Source organism: Protopterus annectens, chromosome 4.part0 (assembly GCF_019279795.1).
Source record: "Protopterus annectens isolate FY-2018-M chromosome 4.part0, PAN1.0, whole genome shotgun sequence".
Lineage (NCBI taxonomy): Eukaryota > Metazoa > Chordata > Ceratodontiformes > Protopteridae > Protopterus > Protopterus annectens.
This window is the reverse complement of record NC_056733.1, coordinates 710,889,830-710,906,246: the sequence shown is the minus strand read 5'-3', so window position 1 is coordinate 710,906,246 and position 16,417 is coordinate 710,889,830.

The following is a 16,417-nucleotide window of genomic DNA, read 5'->3' as shown; positions in this document are numbered from 1 at the left end:
CGGGGGGAACCGCAGGTGTCACCTTGGTCAGCTGTGGTGCACAGTGTGCAGCAGTTGGATGCTGTACCGTACAGAACATAAGCCCGTAACAAGCGGGTGCGTACACCTCAATGGCAGGTATAATACAATCATTGTGTGGGCAGATGGGGACACCTGTTCAGGTGGTCAGCACCCCTCACGAAGACAATGCACCCACGCCCGCCATGTCACAGGGGTGGTCTTGCACAGGTGGCCAGTAAGGCTACCACAGGTATGGCATTGACAGGGCTGTACAATGCAAAAGCACCAGGGGCACGGGATGGTCACCCTGTGTGGTCAGTGTCCAGTCACAACATCATATATCTGCATACACCCTCACAACAGGCAGGAGACATACACAGATGTTGACACACTGACATGGTGGTGACCACACATGTCTACACGGAGGGATGACGTGTTGCGTGGTACAGCACCATCCACATCCATGCACCCCACACTGAGGTATGTACAGATCTGGTACCATGGTGTACAGTGATGTGTGGCACGTGGCACATAGTCCCCTCCCGATCTGTGGCATATGGGCACACCACCTGCACACATGTTGGTGCTAGGAATGCCACACCCGCTTATAAGGGATATGTGCAGGCGTGCAGCAGTATGTAGTGCATCCCGCGCATGTACTCACCACTGCATCTGGCAGCTGTGCCAATATTTGCACTTGGGAGGTGGTAGGGGTTAGAGTGGCCATGGTGACCATATGGTCGGCGACGCATGGCCGATGGATATGCATTATGGCAGCGCCTGTCATGTAAAGGTGACATAAGCTGGACTGTGGCGCACATGGCAGGTAGGATGGTGTGGCTACACCCAGACCAGCACCTGCACACATGCATGTGGGACAGGTGTTTAAACACATGGTGGTACACACATACTGCCATGCATGCTGTTACTATGCCACCATATGACTGCCCCTATGATAAGGCGTATGCATGTGGTAGGGGTTGCAACTGTGTTATGGACACCGGATCACTGCTCATGCACGGTTGCACCGCGCACAGTACACGTGTCAAGATGGGGATCCCCCGTTGCCATGTGTATGCATTGCTGGCTGCCAGACATGTGTCAACATACACATGGAACATGGACTGTGGTATGGTATCACAGCTGTCACAGGCAAACTGTACAGGCATGTGTCCCAGTGAACACTGGGCTGTTACCCTGTAGGGGTGTGGCATACCACAGACATGTGTCCACCTTCCCTTCGTGTGTGTATTACCGTGATCAAGACACGCCTGTAAGCAGTGCATGTGGTACATCACAGGCTTCGTATGTCCCAGTGCAGTCCATGCACACAGCCAGGAAATCACATATATGACATATCCGGACATTGGTTTCACTGTACAGCTGCAGTCATGTGTAACAGCAGTATCTGTGTCAGGCCCATGGTATGTGTGGGCACGCCCTGTCCATGTATACCGGTATGGGTGGACTACATCACACCTGTGGGATCATTGATAGTACATGCGTACTCTGCACGACGGACGTACACCGCAACATAGACTTGTGGGACATATGCTCACATGCTGTTGCTGGGACCGGTGAGGCATACTGCTGCACCCATGACATGCTGCTGGCATGGCAGCTACAGTGTTCACTGCAGTGTGTACATGGGTTCAGCCTGCACCCATGGACGCCTGTGCTGTCATCATCTGTGTGTGTACGTGTAACTGCATGTGTGTCCACCCTGTGCATGTGTGAGGGTTTACCTCCGGCCGTGACTTCTGCGCTTGTGTGCAATCTGCCTGCATGCCGGACAGCGATAGCACATACTACATGTGTGGAGCATGGCCGGGTTGTTGTTGTGTGTGGTGGGACACACACGACGGTCCACATTCTGCCTTCCATGATCTCACCCCATGTGTATGGCATGTTCTTCACTGTGCAGATTCTGAGTGTCTGAGCATGCCCAGTGAGCAGCTGTGTAGATGGGATTGGACAGTACAGTGCACACCGCGCCTGCCTGCGCTGATACCCCGTGTGCATGCCTGTTTCCCTTCACAACCGGGCCAATGCCTGTGGCATGGCCGGGTTGCTGTTGTGTGGTGACACACACGACGGTCCACATCCTGCCTTCCATGATCTCACCCCATGTGTATGCATGTCTGCACTGTGCAGATTCTAAGTGTCTGAGCATGCCCAGTGAGCAGCTGTGTAGATGGACACAGTTGTGCACAGTGCACACCGCTCGGCCTGCGCAGATACCCTGCAGTGTGCATGCCTGTTTCTTCGCAACCGCCACCGTCTGTGGCATGGCCGGGTTGTTGTTGTGTGGTGACACACACGATGGTCCACATCCTGCCTTCCATGATCTCACCCCATGTGTATGCATGTCTGCACTGTGCAGATTCTAAGTGTCTGAGCATGCCCAGTGAGCAGCTGTGAGATGGACATTGTGCACAGTACAGTGCACACCGTGCCTGCCTGCATTGATACCCCATGTGCATGCCTGTTTCTTCTTCACAACTGCCACGTCTGTGGCATGGCCAGGTTGCTGTTGTGTGGGTGGACACACACGACGGTCCACATTCTGCCTTCCATGATCTCACCCCATGTGTATACATGTCTGCACTGTGCTGATTCTAAGTGTCTGAGCATGCCCAGTGAGCAGCTGTGTAGATGGACACACAGTACAGTGCACACCACGCCCATCTGCACTGATACCCCATGAGCATGTCTGTCTCCCCTTCGCAACCGCTAGGTGTGAGGGCATGGCCAGTACACCATTCGGGGGTACACACTACAGTCGGCACCAATGTCTGCTACTAGGCATGTAGCCATGGCCAATGACATCCTGCATAGCCATGGTGACCATCCAGGTGAGTCATATGTGGTTGTTATGCCACAATGGCTGCCTACATCGTGCACGCTGGATGCCCTCTCATAGGGTATACTGTATGTGGTGCATCCCGTATCCATGTCGTGATGTACTGCTCCGTAGTTAGTTGGTATTCCTGACTGCAGCACTACCGTGTTACTGTACGCCCACCTTGGGATGATAACATGCTGTGTGACTGCGCACTCTGTCTTCATTCCCTATCGGCTGCCTTGCCTCTGCAGACGATATCACCCACCTAGGGGTATGCCTCCTGATAGTGCTGTGTTCAGTAATCTCGGTAGAGCGTTCTGTAAATGCATCATGCTGTAGTGTGTTTATGTAGGTAGGCCTATGTTCGACTCCCGGCCCTTTCCTGTGTGCGTGTATGTGTGTTTCCAGCTGCCTCTGCAGATGGACATGCTTTTAGACGCTTCGCAACACATACCTTGGCTATTGTCAGCTATTCCCTTACGGATGATGTCACCCGCCTAGAATTATGCCTCTGACAGCACTGTGCTCACTAATCTCGCAGCACGCTCTGTAAGTTCATCATGCCAGTGTGTCTGCAGGTAGGCTGCAGGTTCTGACTCCGCCCTTCCCGTGTGTGTGTGTGTGTGTGTTCCAGCTGTCTGCAGATGGGACATGCTTTTAGACGCTTTTGCAGCACATAATACCTATGGCTATTGTCAGCTATTCCCCACGGATGATGTCACCCGCCTAGAAGTATGCTCCCCTGACAGCACTGTGCTCAGTAATCTCAGTGCAGCTGGGTTTCTGTAAGTTCATCATGCTGTAGTGTGTTCATGTAGGTAGGCGAGGTTCAACTCCCAGGCCCTTCCCCTCGTGTGTTTGAGGTGTGTGTGTGTGTTTCCAGCTGCCCTGCAGATGGACATGCTTTTAGACGCCCAGCCATACCTTGGCTATTGTCAGCTATTCTCCTACGGATGATGTCACCCGCCTAGAAGTATTCCTCTGACAGCACTGTGCTCAGTAATCTCGTAGCGCTGCTCTGTAAGTTCATCATGCTGTAGTGTGTTCATGTAGGTAGGCTTAGGTTCGACTCCCGGCCCTTCCCCGCGGTGTGAGGTGTGTGTGTGTGTGTGTGGCTTCCCAGCTGCCTCACAGATGGACATGTACTTAGATCGCCTCGCAACACATACCTTGGCTATTGTCAGCTATTCCCCATGGTGGATGATCTCACCCGGCCCAGAATTATGCTCCTGACAGCGCTTGTGCTCAGTAATCTCGGTAGCACTGCTCTGTAAGTAAATCATGCTGTACTGTGTTCATGTGGGTAGGTATAGGATTGACTCCGGCCCTTCCCTCTGTGTGTGTGTGTGAGGTGTGTGTGCATGTGTGTGTGTGTGTGTGTGTGTGTGTGTGTGTTTCCCGCTGCCTCTGCAGATGGACATGCTTTTAGACGCTTCGCAACACATACCTTGGCTATTGTCAGCTATTCCCTCACGGATGATGTCACCCGCCCAGAAGTGCATGCCTCTGACAGCGCCTGCACAGTAATCCCGGGTAGCTGCTTCTGCAAGTTCATCATGCTGTAGTTTTGTCTCATGCAGGGTAGGCGTAGCCGCCTAGAAGTATGCCTCTGACAGCACTGTGCTCAGTAATCTCAGCTGCTCTGTAAGTTCATCATGCTGTAGTGTGTTCATGTAGGTAGGCGAGGTTTGACCCCGGCCCTTCCCTACAAAAGTGTGGAGGGTGTGTGTGTGTGTGTGTGTGAGGTGTGTGTGTGTGTTTCCAGCTGCCTCTGCAGATGAACATGCTTTTAGACGCCTCGCAACACATACCTTGGCTATTGTGTGTGCCTCTTATGTGTTTTAGATCGCCCGCTGGCTCTTCTGCAGATGGGATGCTTTAGACGCCAAGAACACATACTCTTGAAGGCTGTCAGCTATTCCCTTACGGATGATGTCACCCGCCCAGAAGTATGCCTCTGTCAGCCAGCTCAGTAACTTCGGTGAAGGCCGCTCTAAAGTTCATCTTGCTGTAAAGTGTGTCTGCTGCAGGTAGGCTGTGAGGTTCACCTCGCCCTTCCCCCAGGTGTGTGTGTGCTCAGCCGCCTCTGCAGATGGACATGCTTTAGACGCCGCAACACATACCTTGGCTATTGTCAGCTATTCTCACGGATGATGTCATCCACCTAGAAGTATGCCTCTGACAGTGCCAGTGCTCAGTAATCTCGGTAGCTGCTCTGTAAGTTCATCATGCCGTAGTGTGTTCATGTAGGTAGGCGTAGGTTCGACTCCCGGCCCTTCCCTGTGTGTGTGTGTGTGTGTGTGTGAGGTGTGTGTGTGTGTGTGTTTCCAGCTGCCTCTGCAGATGGACATGCTTTTAGACGCTTCGCAACACATACCTTGCCTATTGTCAGCTATTCCCTTACGGATGATGTCACCCGCCTAGAAGTATGACTCTGACAGCGCTGTGCTCAGTAATCTCGGTAGCGCATTCTGTAAGTTCATCATGCTGTAGTGTGTTCATGTAAGTAGGCGTAGGTTCGACTCCCGGTCCTTCCCCGTGTGTGTCTGTGTTTCCAGCTGCCTCTGCAGATGGACATGCTTTTAGACGCTTCGCAACACATACCTTGGCTATTGTCAGCTATTCCCTTACGGATGATGTCACCCGCCTAGAAGTATGCCTCTGACAGCACTGTGCTCAGTAATCTCGGTAGCGCATTCTGTAAGTTCATCATGCTGTAGTGTGTTCATGTAGGTAGGCGTAGGTTCGACTCCCGGCCCTTCCCTGTGTGTGTGGGGTGTGTGTTCACAGCCGCCCCAGTAGAGTGTAGTTATTTTAGACGCCAGCAACACATACCTTGGCTATCGGCGGCTATTCCTTTACGGATGTTGTCACCCACCTGGACGTGTGCCTCTGACGGTGCTGTATTCAGTGGTCCACTTAGCGCATTCCATACCTGTATCATACTGTTGTGCGGTTGGGTATGTGGGGGCGTGGTCAATCCCCATGCCTGCCAGCTGTGTCTGTGTGTCTATGCTCCCAGCCGCATGGGTTCATAGGGTATGGCTTTAGAGTTTCCGCAGAACACTTATATCCTGCCACCATCTCTGTGTTTGTGGATGGTGAGACACATCTCATGGACTGCCTGTGTGCCTGCTGTGGTTGGCGACCTCCGTAGCGTGTTCTCCACGTGCACCCTGCTGTGGTGTGGTGGGGTGGTGCTGTGTACGTTACACTCACGGCCTTGCCACATGTGTCCGTCTGTATCTCTCTCGTTGTATATATACATACCTATGTTGTGCCCATAGCGCTGCTCTTGCATGGACAGCTGTCTGTCCCATGTATCGCATATTTGCACGGCTGACACATAGAACTGTGGTACGATGCATATCCACTCATTATCCATGCAACGTCCGTATTCCAGAATGCCCTAGAGACATCTGCTGGATATCGTGGCAGACAGCTATCCTTGCTGTACTGACATTGGAATGCATACGCCATAAACCTTGTGTATAATTGCCTGTTTATGGTGTGTGTATGTCTATCTGAGCTGTATGCATGGTTGTGTGTGTGTCCCGCTATAGCCGTCTGTGCAGGTGTCGCCACTATGGGTAATCCTTGTAGACCACTGTTTCATGTGCACTTCAGCACATACCTGCAGACCATTACTCCCACGGCAGCGGCCTTAGATCGACCGCTGCCCTAGGCTATAGGGCTCCATGGCACCCACCACCACAACACATGGTGCCCCCATCCTGGTGTACCTACATGACATACCTACTAGAAAGGTGGCCCTACTAGTGCAGCGCCCTAGGCAGCCGCAGGATTGGCGATGCCACGGCCGGCTATGAGCACATCACAAGGCATATGTTTACATTCAGTGTTTTACAAAGGCTAGGTTATAATACCAGAGGGGGGGACCTCATCAACTATGCTTTAGAATGCGGATTGAGATGGATTATTAGGTGGAGAGTTGACCACACACCAGGGCTGAATGATGAAACACTGATTAAGCCTCATTTGAGAAGCAGGTGGCTTAAACCCAAGTAACAGGAATGTAGTTTAGGTACAGATATACAGTTAACACACATTAGTCCACTCTTTCAGTTGTTTACCACTGTATTACATTGATATGATATACATATCTTCTATATATATTGTTAGATCTTTGATTGATGAGTATTAGGCATAGTACAATATCATATAATACATGTTTTAATAGGATGTTTTTGGAGATGTTAATATATGTGTGTGTAGTTAACATTGCATCTGTGCTTTATATGCTGTGGTTAATTGTTCATTGTTTGCTGGGAAATTGACCAATGAAAGTGTAAGGAGGGATATTCAAAGCCTGGATGCTTTTATGTTATGTGTAAGTCTGATGGAGCCTACGGGTGAAAGTGCTTACTTGTCTATGAAGGAACCTTTGTATACCATTTGGGCACTGTCCTGGACAATTTCTACGTTGACTGTTTCATCTACCTATGTGTTGTTTGGATTGTGTGCCATAAGGTGCCAGCGGTTATTTTATGTTGATTATGTGTATTCCATGGTCAATTGACATTAATCCTATTAATTCATTGAAGGATGTTCTTTATAAGTGGGAATGCCATAGTTTAACCATCCTATGACCTTCCTAGTTGACGTTGTTGGTGTGCCATTAGTATGTGTTCCACAGGTCGCCCATTTGTTCCGCAGTATGGAAGCGAGTGATCCCTATTTTGTTGCTGGCAGATTGAGTGCTGTGTACGTCGGTATTTGCACGGCGATCTGACTTTGTATGGGGAGTGTCTACTGTAGTCCCTATCTGTATTTCCTGTGTTATGCCTTACTGCAGCTGTGTAATTCCACCAGGTTTCCAGTTATGGGTGCCATCTTGGTCGTACGCTTGTCCATCCATGGGAATTGCCTACTGGACACTGGTATAGGGCTGTACACATTTCACACCTGCATTTAGCATTATCCGTTGGATGCTTTGCATTATTAGTGGGGAGTAAGGCATGTGCTATACCCACATCCCTCCCACGGGCGGACAACGGATTATCTGCCAAACAACACCAAGCCCCATTTCTGCATACCCAGGATCCCATGGCTGCAACCCTCGACGGTACCCATTACACATCCTTCATGTGTGCGGGACTGGGATGGGGATGCACTTCTATGGACTCGACAATCTGGGGATTTCTGTTCATATGTCCTGCATTTCATGGACACTTGTCATCAACCCTAAACACGCTGGTGGTGCATATGTCTAGCTGTGCCATAGTCATGGCTGTCACTTCTTCTGGGTCGATCGATCGCAGCTGGTTGATATTGCGTACGGATCAATTTTTGGGTCCTACAATGGACACCAATGTGCATATGTAAAGTGTAGAACTTGTTGGACTGTGTCCATCTGGCCAGTGGTTTTGACTGCTGCTGTATGTTCCCCAATCGCGGATGTCTGTTTGACTACCCATATTATGTAGTGCTACGAAAACCAGGTTTTTCTAAAATGAACCCAAATGGTGTCCAATGATGCAAGTTAGCAACTGGTTTAAATAATCCTCAGAAGTCCCAATAGAATATTCGCCACTTTATTGTCAAAATAACACCACCAAAACATAGATCGAGCGCTTTACCGGTCTTACCGGCTTTTCAAGTGTAATTATCTAAACCAATAACTCTAGCTTTTTATAGCGCAAGTGCTCTGTTAATTGACTAATTGATTAAAATATCACCATATTATAAATAAATTAAATCCACTTCTACAAGCATTAAAGAGACAAATACATATTTAAAAATGCTCGACACAATTAATGCATTGTTAAAATGTATGTATAAAACTTATATGAATTCAAACAAAATTCATTCTTTATGTTAAAAGTTGTTTGTGAACCATTTGAACCAAATAAAACATCAGTACCATGGTGATATTTTAATCAATTAGTTCTATAAAAGCTAGAGTTATTGGTTTAGCTAATTACATTGAAAAGCCCGTAAGACCGGCGAATGCGCTCGTGATCTACTTGTTTTGGTGGTGTTATTTTGATAATAAAGTGGCAAATCTTTCCTATTGGGACGTCTGAGGATTATTTAAAGCAGTTGCTAACATGCATCTTTGGATTTACACCATTTGGGTTTATTTATGAAACACTTGGTTTACGTAGCACTACATTGTGTTTGCTTGGTGCTCTCGTTTTAGGACCTGGTGGGTCCTTTTCCTAGTTTATTCTTGGTGAACTGTTCCTTTCTTCTTACCCATATTATGTATTACTTGGCCTATCTATATCCATGTTCCAGTAAGCGGAAATACAGCAAACCCTGAGTCCTGGTCATCTTCATAAAAGACATTCTTGAACATAAACCATGCCAAGACAGACGATGACAAAAACGATACACTCCACAGTCATAGGATACTGAGCTCTTTCACCCACTAACATGGGGCAACGTCGGAGTACGAGATACATTAGATAGTCGTCCCTTATATACTTCCTTCAGAGTCAGTTTAAAGTCAACTAATTAATAGACTTGCTCATAGTTCAGTGGACCGTGCTCCAAGTCTTGATGATAAAGTGACATGTAGAACACAGTGTTGCATACATTACTGAATGGAAACAATGATACAACAACGATGTGTTAATATAAATACAATATTGGTCAATACCATCAGTATATTGAAACATAGGTGATAATTGTTGTGAGTAAACCTTAGAATGTAGTGTGTTGGTTATGCTTTTGTATATCAATGTGTATAATTGTTGCATTAAGATTCCAAATCATGGAATAAATAAGTACAATTACATGCATATATTGTATAAATATGAATGTAAATAAGGGTCACAATGTTAAATATGAATATGACTGTATTATTACTATATCAATATGATATGGACTAAACTGTAGTTGTTTACATATTGTTTTCAGGTGACAAATCTATGGCCATGCGTCATATATACGGGCCGTCGGACTGCTGTGTGTAGATATATACACGTGAACCCCTCGTTTCATAACTTGCTTTGTTACTGTCTGTGGATTACCTGTGTACACACATCAATTACCATGCCGTACCTTTCCACTGTACAGGTTCGGTCATGGTGTACAGCTGGTTGGCCCTTAATGTTGCTGTGTGTTACATTGACCTGTGTCTATCTGGCAATTCGCTGGCGTGTCATGTGAGACCGTCTTGCTTCTATGGGACATGATCCCGTAATTGTGACGTGCTTCCACTGGCCATATATTTCTCTGTCGTCTGTGATCTGTGTGTAACCTGTCCTTTCAGGACACTTTCTATTGTTGTTCTTCTTTGGTTACATATATGAGTACTTTGGTATGTTGTGCTATTATTGTGTCTGGAGCATTTCTCCACGGGCCTCTGCTGACACTGGACATATATCCAGCTAGCCTAGCCCGGTCAACAAGTGTGAGCCCACTGAACACTTTTTGTACGGGGGCACCTTCTGACAAGTGGGTCGAGTTACTGATGCATAATCGTCGTCTATCCATACTACTAACGCACACGTTATTCTATCCACATTCTATGTTTGTCTTATCACATAGCGTGTGTTTCTCACTATTTCTAACGGTACTTTACATGGCATTGCCCGATTCCACACTTTCAGGGGCTGACAGTTTTGAGACATGTATGATTGACGTGGAGGACACGGCCTTAACATTCCCTGCTGTGAGCGGATCACACACGCGCACTTGCATTTCCTAATTGTGGGTTACGCGCAGGCGCACATGCATATCCGTATTCTGGTTACATATGTTTACTGGGTCTGTGTGGTTACGTGACCTGTGTTAGTTGTGACTGTTCCAGTAACATATCTCTGATCCGGTTGACGGACATGTGCAGAACGCACTTTCACCTTTACACATGTAACAGTCTTTGCGGCATGGACGCATTACGTACACGTGCACATTTATATGTTCTATAGTCGTAATTCAAACGGGACTGCATTCACATTTGCCGGTTACTGTGACCACTACACGTTAGCTGTTCGGTCTCATTTACATGCATACCCATGGTACTTGTCTAAATTTACATATCCCCCCACCCCACCCCACCCCGCACTCACGTACGTCACAGGCATCCATTCTCCTGCTGGGAAAGGTGCAGTACTACATGTTAAACATTCCTCATTCCCTCCCGCTCATGGCCCAGGATGCATATGTCATGACCGCAGGGATATTCAGATCACAGGGGTTTATATCCCCTACGCATACAGGCCTTCGATTGTCAGGGTGTTCCTGTGGTGCTTTGGGTTTGGTCTTGTCCGCCTAGTGTACGGAACTGCCCTGACTGTATACGAATGTCAGATGAGTCACATGGGCACGGTTTGTCCGTGTCTATGATACCATCCCCCCCCCCCATTATTCCTAACCGTGTGCGCTGATTGGCCGGCATGCCATTTGTAGATCTTGTTATAGTAATTGCACACGGTCTGGTTGAACATACCTATTTCCATTACTAAACCTCGGTATTTATAACCTGTATCGCTATATTACATGGGTTTAACATTGCGTGATGTCTTCCACCGAGCCACGGACATGTCCGTTGCTTAGTTTGGGGCAGTCCCGCTCTGCTACACACATTTAACATTGCGGAACAGGTTGTACAGCTCAGCAATGGGGACATCGGGCTCTCCGTGGCTGTTTAGTATTGAGTTGCTATGTTAACATTATTTCACATAGCGTGACAGTGTTGACATTGGTTACGGACATCTCGCGCAGTACGTCCGCACCACCGCGGGTGCCATATGTCTGCTTTGGGCGGTGGACAGGCATTATGCTGTGCCATTATGTCTGGGAATATATGGTTTCTTTCCATAGATGATATAGCATACTAGCAATGACCCGCGTCTGGGTGTGGGTACTGTAGGTGGCCTTAGGTCAGGTGGTGCCCTAGGCAAAAGGACTCCATGGTGCCCCCACCACATCACCCGCTACCCCCATCCTGGTCTACCTACACCAAATAAAAGCTGGAAAGGTGCCCCTAGCAGAGCGTCGCCCTAGGCAGCTGCCTACTTGGCCTATGCCTAAGGCCGGCTATGTGTGTGTGGTCTCGGCCGGCCTCGAGCGCACCACATCTGCCGGGTATGTCTAGCATCACCCACATCCAGGCGTGGTTTATTGCTATGATGTTCCATGTACGGACACGTGTGTTTGGACAACATACATTAGCTTCTGCTATTGGCATACAATGCTGTGGGTGGTGCCGGTTACCATACATATGGCTTTCTCAGAAGCCGACTTCACACTTTTAAACACTAGTGTGGTCTCCTTTAAGGCCCCTGAGACAGTGGTAAACATTCCTCAAACCACTGAATCACTTACATATGCCTTCTACCAGCACCTACAGGACTGCATGGATCAGGCAATCCCTTACACAACTGTGACTCTTTGTACCAAAGCCAAGCATCCAGTCTGGTGTACCCCAGCCATACACAAGCTCTACAATGAAAGGAGGTAGCTACTACAAGACAGAGCAGACTCCTTGTAAGGTATGACACCCTTGCTCATTATATGTGAAGAACTACAAGCTCTCATGACATCATCCAGGGCAAATCCGACAGATATATCACCAAGGACTCGACAGACAATCATACGGCCTTTTTTAGCTGTGTTGGACACCTGGGAGGACACTCCCAGATATGCTCGGACTGGGTTCAGAATGATGTGAAGTTTACTGAACCTACACACATTGCCAACATACTGGCTGACAGGTTCGGTGCAAACATCCCCCCCCCCCACATGGAGAGATATCTGTACCAGAGGATTGTGGCCCCCGAAACATCTGTAACGCACAGGTGGGAAATGCTCTCTCAAAGGCAGTAAACACAGCATCCATGGGACCAGATGGTGTCCCGGCTGTGTACTCCACGACCTCAATGAGGAATTAGACCCACAGTTAGGACAGCTGTTTAATCTTAGCCTCACCTCAGGTAACATACCCATGTTGTGGCGCAAGGCGACTGTAGTCCCACTTCACAGGGGCGGTTCTTACACTGACCCTGGTAATTACCGTCCCATTAGCTTGACAAGCCTTATCTGCAAAGCCATGGAGAAGGATCATAATGGAACTCATAGATGAAGACATAGGGGACTTGCATACTTTGCATCAAACCCAGTTTGGCTTGGTCAAAGGCAGATCATGCGTTTTAAACTTGGTTGACTTTTTAGGGACAGTCACCGAGGCCATTGATGAAGGTCAGGCAGTCCATACAGCCTACTTCAACCTGTCAAAGGCCTTCAACACAATACCCCCCCCAGGTATCATTGATAAACCCATCGGCTTGGATGTGAACCCATACATCGCAGGATGGGTTGCAAACTGGCTAGGTGACAGAACCCACATGGTCATAGTTGCTGGCACCATGTCAGACTCACAGCCGGTCACAGGCGGCATCCCACGGGGCTCAGTCCTGGGTCCACTTTTTTTCAGCATCTACATTTCCAAAGTACAAGCAAACACAGGGGGGTTATGGCTGTCAATGTTTGCAGATGACTGTGAACTGGGTGCCATAGTGGGACGCACATCTGACACAGATATCCTTCAGAAGGGCCTCACAGATATGGATATCTAGTGCCAGGGACATGGCCTACAGCTAAATGCCGGGAAATGCATAGTCATACCCTTCGGGAAGAACAAGGTTACCCCTTGCTGCCATATAGGTGGCAATCCACTGAGCACAGAGGGAGTTACCAGGGATCTGGGGACCCAGGTTGTCAGTAACCGTTCGTTCGACACACACGTTGCTAACGTAGTTAGGTAGACCTTCTACATTGCCCACCTGATCATGCAGGGATTCACATCTAAATCTGGGGAGGTCATCGTCTCCTTGTACTCATCACTCATTAGACCTATGATTGAGTACAATGCCCCGTTCGGATGGTATCTGACCCGACACCTGCAGCAGCTGGGAAGGCCCCATATGTTCATCGTCAAACAGATGTAGGGTCTCAGGAATATGTGTTATGCTGCCCAACTGAAAGGACTCCTGCTCCATTCAGTCACATACCACTTGCTCAGTGGTGACCTGTGCCTGACATACAAGGCCATGTCGACCCATATTTGATGACTATGCTTCACCTAATGAATCTACATCCCTCAGAACCACAGGGGCAGGTGACGTGAACCTTGACACGGTCATTAATAGACTGTGCTGGAGGGACAGATTCATCGCCCAGACACTCACTATGCTGTGGAACAACATCCCAGTACATGTGAGGCAGAGCACCTTGCTGGCCTTGTTCGAGGGGGATCTTGACCAATGGATGGGAGATTGCAGACATACCCCAGGGATTACTTCAATGTCACTGCTTGACAGAGGTACAGCAATATAATAGGCATTGTTTTCTTCGAACTGGTGGGGTGGCAAAGGCAACATAACTATGGGCTAGGGTTGTAGCTGCCCTTGGGCAGATAGCCTACTATGTACCTATGGACCTATGAACCTATGTTCATAGTTTGTCCCATTCACACTTGTCTATCCCCTGTCCTCATTCGTATGTGTATATTTCTGTGGCACATGATTGAACTATGTATTACCTGCAGGTATGCTGTGTACAGTGCACATACGTCACAGTTGATTACATTGTGTCTGTGTACCTACCTCTGTGATACTGAGGACTACCACACATCCTTCACAGCATTACATGCATATGTCCATACTATTATTCGTTGGCCTGTGGGGGGTTGTCAGGACAACGGTTACACGTGTCCCTGTTTGTGCACACATCATGGTGGTCTTTGACCAGCCTCCGTTGCTATCATGGGATGGACGGTGGTGTTGGTGTGTGTTTGGGTTGTGTTTCCACTGCCGGTACATCTGTGGGGGGTGGGGTTGGCACATGTTCCTCTTTGCAGGGAGCCCCATCCTGGACATTTGTGTCATGCGTCAACACTTGGCACGTGCCATATGTCCTGTGATATTCCCACAGTCGTGTATGCCTTCCTGCATTACTACTGCGTGTTACTGGCAGTTTGTATCTGGTACACATGGCTATTATGTTGGATAGCTTAGCCTATTCCCATGCTATGACATACCCATTCATCCAGGCATATACATGTTATTCCTTCCTTTGCATTGGCCGTAGGTGTTTGGCCATCCGGCAATGCTATTCTCAACTTGTGATGTCCCACCTTCACCTTCTGTGCATGTGGCACCCTGTTGGGGCATCCTGCTTGGTGGGCAGATGTTCCGCCATATGTGTTGTGTTTGGCATGTCTGCATAGCTAATCATCAGTACGGTGGCTGAACATACTGCCTTGTCCAGATGTGTACAGTTATGGACACCGTGGCGTGTGAACGCCTATGGGGTTTTGACAGGTCCATACCACATGCGGGATGTACACATTCTGCCGACACATTCACATGCAGCAATTTGGATATCAGTACCTGAGGTGGGATGTTGACATGTGGGGTACATATTTGCCTGCGTGACACTGCCTAGGACAATACTTCATACTACATTTGAGGTATACCCATTGTGTGTAGGTGTGCAGCTTCGCAAGACTGCTAGCTGGGTTGGGTGCACGGTCGTACATGGGTGCGGGTTACGTGCTATGACGGGGCTGTTGTGTATTACATTTGCATGCATGGGTTCTGCTTCTGGATATTACGCCGCATACGCCGCCCCTATGTGTATGCGACGGGCACGTTGCTGGGTGTAGTACATGTTGCTATGCACATGTTTGTCTGTGTTTAGGGTATCTGGTTTCCTTCTGGTTGTTATATCGACACGGCTGCCCGGCTGTGTACTCTCACTACTGCTGGTGACCATGTCCATGGGGCTACTTGTGTGTAGGTGCGGCGCGCTGACATGCTGCGGTACACCTTCACTGGGTATGCCCACTGACAGTGCATTGCGTGACGGACACGGTATTACGCGTATCCTTTGTTCCTTGCACGGGTACAATTTGGACTTCATGGGTTAATGTTTGGTTCTCCGTTTTGTGTGAACGGGTACTATGTTGCATACTCTGCGTACGTTTCATTATCCATGGACCCTGGCTTGTGCGGTTACTATTGCAGGCGGCCTGTGACAGTCAGCACTTTAGGTTGCTCATCGCCTGCCGGCTTGGCCACGCCACGGGCGGCATCCTACTTGGGCTCACGACGCGCTCCCTCTGCACGTGTCTGTGGTTGCGGCGCACACTCATTACTATGCATGTGGCGCTGCTACGCCGATTATACACTGCACTGCCGGCGCAAGCCTTACACCGGCCTTGCGCCGAGCTTCATGAATCCCGGGGATTATTTTACAATTACCTTACATGGATTTCAGTATTTTTTATTTATTTATCTATTTAACTGTCCTGCCATTAATTTTACAAAAACTGTTTGACGAATACCATCTGTAATTTTCTTTTTAAAATTTAGAACTTTAACTGTTTGGTGTTACAATACAATTATAAAAAAAATTGTAAAAAAAACAAAATAGATATTAGCTTAACCAACACATTTTTATATTTATATTATTTGTATCTGCTGTTGTCTGCCTGTTATTCTTGTGTATTGTAACAGATGTATTTTAGATGAAAAGAACATACATGCATGTCTGTCTTGTATCTGTATATCTTTATACAAGCATGTCAGTCTTGTGATA